Source organism: Lepidochelys kempii, chromosome 20 (genome assembly GCF_965140285.1).
Source record: "Lepidochelys kempii isolate rLepKem1 chromosome 20, rLepKem1.hap1, whole genome shotgun sequence".
NCBI classification, from domain to species: Eukaryota; Metazoa; Chordata; order Testudines; family Cheloniidae; genus Lepidochelys; species Lepidochelys kempii.
In genome coordinates, this window is record NC_136399.1 from 3,236,299 (window position 1) to 3,245,213 (window position 8,915).

The following is an 8,915-nucleotide window of genomic DNA, read 5'->3' on the forward strand; positions in this document are numbered from 1 at the left end:
ATTCAGCGGCGTGTGAATTCAGTCTCCTGCCGACTGTCCCTGTTGAGAAGTTATTACTCCACACCTCATGTGGTAACCACCATTCTCCACTGCAATCTCTGTTCCTGTACAAAACGGCCAGCATTCAGTGTCAACTTCCCCAAACCCTCTAAGGAGAGCTCCCAGGAGAACAACTCCCTGGAGTTTGTGTATCTCAGGGATGCTCAGGAACGTTTGCAGATCAAACACAGCTGGGCGGGTGTTAACCTGCTCCCCTGGGCAGGAGGGGATGCATCACAAGCCAAATCAAACATGCAGTTACCAGTGGGAGGGACATTGGACCCTTGCGTGCCCATCACCGTGGTCTCTCATTCAACCCGGAATGAAATCACACACCCCGCCTGGCACTGTCCCAACCCCGTGAGGCTGCCACTCAGTGCTTTAAGCCACCTGTCCCCTGCCGCGCTGGCGAGCCTGAACAACACTGCCCTCTAGTGTCCGGGACCACTTAGCAGATAAGAGACCTGCTACTAGCTGCAGGCAGGGGGAGCACTCCTTTAGCTCAGGCTGGGGATCTGTGGTTCCAATCCTGCACCAGCCGAAATTTGGCCAGCCGCACCCGTCTCCCTGCAGAGCGCTGGGATTAGCTCCTGTTGATTTTGGAGATCAGCCATCCATGAAGCAGTTTGCATCTGCAGTGGCTGGCATGCGACACCTTCCTGCTGGTTCCCTGGCTCCTGCTCCCTGCACCCACCGGGGCCGTTCGCCCGCAGTGCTGGGGGCGTGCGGCCGCTCAGAGGCTGCTGCTCCAGACCTGCCGCTCATTATGTTCCCTTCAGACCGTTGCTGACTCAACCGGTCGTTACACGTTTCCATGGACCAGCGACCTGCGCAGCTGGCAACAATTGCCTCATGTTTTGGGGGCGCATCAGAGGAACAGCCAGGGCAGGAATCTCCCCCGCGGGTTCCTCCATGGGGGCAATCAGTTTCGCTTCCCTTTCTGGTGACTGGCAGCTGCTGAAGAGGCCATTTTAATCTCCCCCACAGCGGGGGGGGGCACTCCCTGACCCCCCCAGGGAAAGGTGGAGGGGGGGCACAGCCCATTTGGGAAGAATAGAGGCCTCTGTGGGCTTTCTACTTAGTCATAGCGCATTGGGAAGCCGAGGCTGCGTCCCAGCCCTGGAGACGGCAATTACTCATGAGATGCTCTGTCATTTCCTGACAACACGATGCACAACCCCCCCCGGGGCCCCCCCCCAGTTCCATGGACCCCCTTCACCCGCCCCCGACAATCAGTCTTTGGGCAGGAAGGCACCTGTGCTGCAGGGACAGGGAGCACCCCAGCTGGGCCCTTCCCCTCCCACAACGCTCCCTGGAACAACACATGACTCCGAGTCCCCCGCACGCCCACAGTTCCTGGCACAGCGAGGCAGCTCGCCGCTCGGGATCGGGGGCGGTGGGGAGAGCCAGGGGCCAGCTCCGTGCACAGCTCCCCCCCCCCCCCGACACCCCGTCCCAGAACAGGACGCACCCGGCATGCAGAGCTTTCTTGTTTTTTTTCTTGGAGGGGAGAAGCCAGCAGAGATTTCAGGGGAGCCGCTCGCGGAGGAAGGAATTCCCAGTGGGTAAAGCCCAGGAGACCTGAGATCTAGTCCTGGCTCCACTCACTCCCATCACTCCCATCACTCCTCCGAGCCTCAGTTTCCCTCTCTTTGCTGTGGGGAGAGGGATGATTCAGCCCCCTGAGGCTCAGATTTCAGGGTGATAAGAGCCGTGAGAAAGCTGCCAAGCCAACTTCTCTCTCACAGGCTGGCAGATCCGCACCCTTGCACGGTGTGAAGCAGACGGGAAGCCACAGATTGCAGCAAAAGAGCCACAGACACCAGTTCATATGGCAGTGAAAGCCCTGCTGATTCAGAGAGAGAGAGAGAGAGACCGGGGCTTCCCCAGGTGACCCCACTCGGGCCTGACGCTCGGCAAAGCGTCCAGTGCTTGCCTTTAGCCCGCAAGAGGATCAGGGCTGTTTCTAATAGTAGAATCACTGGTGACTTTCAGAGAGATCGGTACTCTCAGCACCAGACAGCGTGCTGGCTGTGGTTTTGAACATGCCCCGGCACGCCTGCGGAACTGACTGCCACATGATTTTGTCACACCTGGCAGAATTTCTAACATGACCCTCCTTAGATGAATAATGGGAACATCCCCAGCACACATCCGACCGTCTAGATAAGAGCTATGAACTCCCCGCCCAGGGGTAAGGAAGGAGCAGCCCCAAGGGGCAGGGGCTGGAGAGGATTGATCAGGGGAGGCAGTGAGCCAGAAGACTGGCACGGTACCAGGGGAGCTGAAGCCTAGGGTACAGGGTGGAGCTGGGATACCTGAGAGGATAACAGAAGCGCCCCCCCCCCGATCCTCTTCCTTGAATTTTACAACCCACGTGCATTTCGCTAGGAGCCACGGCTGCCTGTGCTTGTGTGGGGAACGCATGAGAACAGGGAGTGTTTTGTGGTACTGCCAGGGAAGCTGGTCCCCATTTTGCCCCCCGCCCAGGAGGATGCCACAGCCCCTGTCCCTGCCGTGTGTGCTCCCACCCTCGTGTGGGAGATTTCATGACTCGCAGGTGGAAGAGCCATGAGGAAATTCACATTGCCAGGCTCTTCCCCCATCAGCCGTTCCCCTTCGTCATCTGGGGTACGGCTGCTTGACCCCTGAAACGCCACAGCTAGTGGGATTCCCGTGGCAGCCGCTGCTCACCGCGTGCCAGGAAAAGCAGGGTTTCCCTCCCATGCCGCCCAGCCGCCGTAAAAGGGCTCAAGAGGGGTGGAGCTCTGTGCAGGGATGGCAGCAGCCTCTCACCGCCCGCTCCCCTGCTCCGGCGCTCCCAGGCCAGGCCTGGTGTGACCCACGACTTACCCACCCCTGCCAGATCCTGCTCCAGCTGATCAGACCTGGCCCCTTGGATGGCGACGCAACCGAGCATCGCCCCCACTTGGCTCCCTCTTTGCCCGACCAAGACCATCCCATTTGCCTTTCCCCAGGTGCCCTGCCCAGCCGCATCCACACCGCCAGGTTCAGAGCCAGTCGCCCAGAGAATTTCAACCTAGCCTCCTTCAGCTTCGCCTTGCCCAGCCCGAAGCTCCCCCAGGTTTGTGAGGGAGAAGGAAGGATGGGGCACTGCCCCGCCGTGCAGGGAGGGCATGCAAGGCTAGATTAAAGACCAGGAGGCAGAGAAACTGTAACGGGGCCATGGAAAAGTGCCATACAGTTCACTGGCCCCACCCACTCCTGCAGGGCACCTGCCAATGGGGGGGGGGGAAGACTGTATCTTTCAGGAAGGGACACTTAGGCCCACAGAGAGGGATGGAGAAGAAGAGGGGTGAATACGCAGAGGAGCCTAGAGCAGAGATGAACTCAACTTTGGCCAGACTTTATGGGATCCAAAGCCTTTTTTCCCCCCTCCCTGCTTTCTACCCCTCCCCGGCCATCCTCTTTTTTTTAAGCCACAAGAAACAACTGGAGGGTGGCAGCACCCATCGCCAATTTCCAGTTCGCTTCCTCCTGACTTAGAGAGGCCCGGTTTCCCCCTACAGACGCCACGCTGGTTTGGGCCCAGGCTTGTCCCCATGCCACAGCGGTTCTGCCCCCAGCGTCCTGCGATTCCTCTCGAAAGCTGCAGGCAGCATGGGAGAACCCAGTGCTGTTTTTCCTGGGGGCTCAGACCTGCAAAGCACCAGGCACAGAGAGCTTGGGGGGCAGACGGGGGGGACAACATCTAGCCCCCTTCCAGAGGAGTGGGCCTACGTCGCAGATCTTCATCGCACCACACCCTCGTCAGCCAAAGAGCAGCAGGAGCTGGGGACAGGACCATTCCTCCCAGCAGACCCTGCTCCCCTGATGCTCACACTGCTCCCATCTCCAAGCTTTCCCTGAGTGGTAAAAAGGGAGCTCTTTTATAGCCCTGCTCCCTTTCCCAGCATGCACTGCTGGCCAGCCTACAACATCCATGGTGCCCCTGGACTCCAAGTCCCAGAATCCCTTGTTTCCAGGGTCGGAGCTGGACGATGACTTCCCTTAAAGGGCTAAACACACACCACCCCGCCCCCTCCTGTGAGGAAAGCTCTTAGGACTTCACCACAGCGGCGGGTGAAGCCCAGCAGGGACGTTACCCAGCTGCACCTACGTGATCACAAGAAACACCCAAGGGGCTGAGAGCTCCAGGGAGACGCTTCCAGCTGGGACATGCTAAGCGTGGCTCCTGGGTGGTTCAGCCTCCCCCCCACCCCCACCCCAGAGCTGGGGATAGGACCCAGGAGTCCTGGCTCCCAGCCTCATCCCACCCCACCGCACCCTGTCTTAGCCCACTAGACCCCAGCCCAGAGTGGGGATTAGAACCCAGGAGTCCTGTTTCCCAGCCCCGCCTCTCTAACCCAGTAGCCTCCCCTAGCAGGGGATAGAACCCAGGCATCCTGGCTCCCAGCCCCCTGTTCCAACCACTAGACCCCACTCTCTCTAACCTCAGGAGCATTGCCCCAGCCCAACCTCATCGCCTGCTGGACTGGGTAACATCTGTAAATAAAACAGCAACTCCAGGGGTTGGGTGACCCCTCCCTCACTGTCTGTCCTTCCGCGGGGCCCCGGCTTGGCACGGAGCCCGGGGGAAGCAGCGAGCTTCCTCAGCAGCCTGCAGATTTTAAACCCAGCCTTCGCTCCCGGCAGAGCAGCGGCCTGACCAGGCAGCCAGAGGGCGTGACCCTCGTTCCCCGTGCAGGCCTCGAGCCTGCTCCTCGGACGCATGGTCCCGGCGATCGGACCCCCGTCCTCACCCTCACGCTCGCCCCCGGCTGGAGAGGCCAGCGGGTCCCGGCCTGTCGAGCTCCCGAGCTCCCATCCCTGGGCCCCGGCCCCGTTCCGGGGGGTGTGGGGGGGTGGCGTTCGTCCAGCCTCCCCGTTACCTTGTGCCGAGCCTCGACCGTCGCTTCCAGGGGGACGCGTCTGTTTAATCCATCCTGCCCCGGAGGGGGCGGGAGCTGGCGGGTCGGGGCGTCGGGGCCAGGGCTTCTCCGCCCCCCAGCCCGCTCCCCGGTTTGGGTTTGCAGTTGTGTTTCCGGCTTCGCAGGGTTTGTCGGAGAGCCAGGTGGCGATTGACGTGGGGAGAGGCTCCCGCAGGCTGACATCAGAGGCTCCAGACTGTAACTGAAAGTAACGAAAGGCAGGAAGGGGGAGGAGGCCTGCGAAGTGGGGGGGGCGGGTCATACTCTGCCCCGCTTGCAGCTCCTGGGTTCGGCCGGAGTCCTGCCCACAGCGCACCCGTGCCCCTCCGGGTCTCCCCCCCGCACACACTGCCCCACTGGGCCCCCTCGGCAGGTCAAGGACAAGCCAGAACGGCTGGAGACAGGCCTGGCATGAGCCGGACGGTGACCTCGGCCTTCCAGCCCTGCCCGTGCCCCTCACTCCCAACCCGCAGCCCCTGTCAGCCCAGCCCTGGGCTCCCCCCACCCAGCCCTGCCCGTGCCCCTCACTCCCCACCCGCAGCCCCTGTCAGCCCAGGCCTGGGCTCCCCCCACCCAGCCCTGCCCGTGCCCCTCACTCCCCACCCGCAGCCCCTGCCAGCCCAGCCCTGGGCTCCCCCCACCCAGCCCTGCCCGTGCCCCTCACTCTCCGCCCGCAGCCCCTGCTACCGCAACCCTGTGCGGGACCCCCCCAGCCCTGCCGGTGACCCTCACTCCGAACCCGCAGCCCCTACTACCGCAGCCCTCAGCTCCCCCCATCCCTGCCGGTGACCCTCACTCCCGACCTGCAGCCCTGGCCTCCTGCCTCACACCACAGCTCTGGTGATGCCCTGCAATGTCCCTCCCGCCCTGCTTTCCAGACACACACACTCCAGCTCAGGCAAGGGAGCACCCTGTGGAAAGTTTAGTTCATTTTCTAGCAACAGCCAAGGAGGTGGCAGGGTGCCAAGGGGCGCAGCCCGCAGGAATGTTGGCTTGCAGCTGCAATTTGATCTGATCTCTTGGCTCGGGTCCAATCCAGCAGCCAGGGGCGGCACCCTCTGCTGGTGGGGGCAGAGGGAGAGGGAGGGACACTCACCCACCTCTCCCTGTGCTTCTTTGGGAAATCAAACCACTGCATCAAACCAATCTGCCCCCTCCCCAACCGCCTGCCCGGTCCTGTCCCCCAGCAGCACTTGGCTCACACAACCACCAGGTCTTGCTCCCACTGGATAGGCCCGAGAGCCCCAGGAATGTGCCCTGATGGCTGGAATGATCACTCAGCTGAACCCCACGGTTCACCCCCAGGTCTGCCCGTGGCCAGGCAGCCCGGATCCGTCCGGGCGGGCGGTTAGGGGGTTAACCCGTCGGGCCATCGGCTCGCCGGCATTGGCAGCCTGGCCTGTGTTTGCTGATGCGCAATGCCCAGGCTGGTTGGATGCCAGCCAGTGCTCGCACCGCAGATGGGAAACCGACCAACTGACTGGACTGGAACGAGGGGGGAGCACTTGCGGGGGGGTGCTGGCTCCAGGGAGGTTGGAGCCGCAGCATTGAGGCTTAAATGACCAGAGAGCCCCCCCCCCACTCCTGGGTATGCCTTGTGACATGTCACACGCATGTGCACAAAGACCCACAGACCCACATGGGTACATGCACACACGAAGATGCACACAGATACATACATGCCCCCAAATAGCCACCCATGTCCATACACACAGACACACGTATGCACCCAAGCACACGTATAGCCATACATGTACATACACATATATGAATACCTAAATCCACGCACACATATGGCCATACACATGTATCCACCCATGCAGACCCACTCCGCCATACATACATACATACTCCGCCAGACACAGCCCCAGGGATGTACACACCCACACAAACACAGACCCGAACTTACCCAACACCTCGAGGCTGGGGCGCAGCGCGCGTCCCCCCTGGCGCGCGCTAATCCCTTGTCTGCATTATACACGGCACCAGCCTCACCTCAATCCTTTGTAAAATGGGTCTGAGTTCAATCGGGGGCCAGCTCCCATGCGGACAAAATCAGCTCAAACCTGGTCTGTCCTGGGAGAGCCCGTGGTGGGCCAGCCTTGTTATTATCAGATGCAGCTGAGAAGCAAAGGCTGGGTCTTCTGTCAAGGACTGCGAGGGGTCAGGGGGAAGGGGGCGGCAGGCAGGAGGATAGTTCCTGTGACTAGCCCAGGCATGGAGTTAGGATTAGGGTTAGGGTTTCAGAGCAGCAGCCGTGTTAGTCTGTATTCGCAAAAAGAAAAGGAGGACTGGTGGCACCTTAAAGACGAACCAATTTATTTGAGCATAAGCTTTCGTGAGCTACAGCTCACTTCATCGGATGCATTCAGTGGAAAATACAGAGAGGAGATTTATATACACAGAGAACATGAAAAAATGGGTGTTACCATACACACTGTAAGGAGAGTGATCACTTAAGATGAGCTATTACCAGCAGGAGAGCGGGGGGGGGGGCTGGGGGGGGTAAGAAAACCTTTTGTAGTGATAATCAAGGTGGGCCATTTCCAGCAGTTAACAAGAACCCCTGAGGAACAGTGCGGGGGAGGGGGGGGGAAATAAACATGGGGAAATAGTTTTACTTTGTGTAATGACTCATCCACTCCTAGTCTCTATTCAAGCCTAAATTAATTGTATCCAGTTTGCAAATTAATTCCAATTCAGCAGTCTCTCGTTGGAGTCTGTTTTTGTTGTAATATTGCGACTTTTAGGTCTGTAATCGAGTGACCAGAGAGATTGAAGTGTTCTCTGACTGGTTTATGAATGTTATAATTCTTGACATCTGATTTGTGTCCATTTATTCTTTTACGTAGAGACTGTCCGGTTTGGCCAACGTACATGGCAGAGGGGCATTGCTGGCACATGATGGCATCTATCACATTGGTAGATGTGCAGGTGAACGAGCCTCTGATAGTGTGGCTGATGTTATTAGGCCCTATGATGGTGTCCCCTGAATAGATATGTGGACACAATTGGCAACGGGCTTTGTTGCAAGGATAGGTTCCTGCGTTAGTGATTCTGTTGTGTGGTGTGTGGTTGCTGGTGAGTATTTGCTTCAGGTTGGGGGGCTGTCTGTAGGCAAGGACTGGCCTGTCTCCCAAGATCCATGAGAGTGATGGGTCCTCCTTCAGGATAGGTTGTAGATCCTTGATGGTGCGTTGGAGAGGTTTTAGCTGGGGGCTGAAGGTGATGGCTAGCGGCGTTCTGTTGTTTTCTCTGTTGGGCCTGTCCTGTAGTAGGTGACTTCTGGGAACTCTTCTGGCTCTGTCAATCTGTTTCTTCACTTCCGCAGGTGGGTATTGTAGTAGTAAGAACGCTTGGTAGAGATCTTGTAGGAGTTTGTCTCTGTCTGAGGGGTTGGAGCAAATGCAGTTGTATCGCAGAGCTTGGCTGTAGACAATGGATCCTGTGGTGTGGTCTGGATGAAAGCTGGAGGCATGTAGGTAAGTATGGCGGTCAGTAGGTTTCCGGTATAGGGTGGTGGTGATGTGACCATCGCTTATTAGCACCGTAGTGTCCAGGAAGTGGATCTCTTGTCTGGACTGGTCCAGGCTGAGGTTGATGGTGGGATGGAAATTGTTGAAATCATGGTGGAATTCCTCAAGGGCTTCTTTTCCATGGGTCCAGATGATGAAGATGTCATCAATATAGCGGAAGTAGAGTAGGGGCATTAGGGGACGAGAGCTGAGAAAGCCTTGTTCTAAGTCAGCCATAAAAATGTTGGCATACTGTGGGGCCATGCGGGTACCCATAGCAGTGCCGCTGATTTGAAGGTATACATTGTCCCCAAATGTGAAATAGTTATGGGTGAGGACAAAGTCACAAAGTTCAGCCACCAGGTTAGCCGTGACATTATCGGGGATACTGTTCCTGACGGCTTGTAGTCCCTCTTTGTGTGGAATGTTG

The 8,915-nt window shown here is 58.6% G+C and overlaps 1 protein-coding gene across 3 annotated transcripts in view; it reads right to left on the minus strand.

Annotated features, from left to right (window-relative positions):
• The window catches only part of STAT6 (signal transducer and activator of transcription 6), a 23,312-nt gene extending 17,847 nt beyond the window's left edge, over positions 1-5,465 (minus strand). For 2 of the 3 annotated variants that reach the window (XM_078849729.1, XM_078849728.1), the window contains exon 1: positions 4,932-5,463. The gene's annotated coding sequence lies outside the window, so the exon portion shown is untranslated. Of the gene's footprint in view, positions 1-4,931 lie in introns of all 3 variants that reach the window. The other variant, XM_078849730.1, reaches the window with a different exon arrangement.
• Between the last annotated feature and the right edge of the window lie 3,450 nt (positions 5,466-8,915).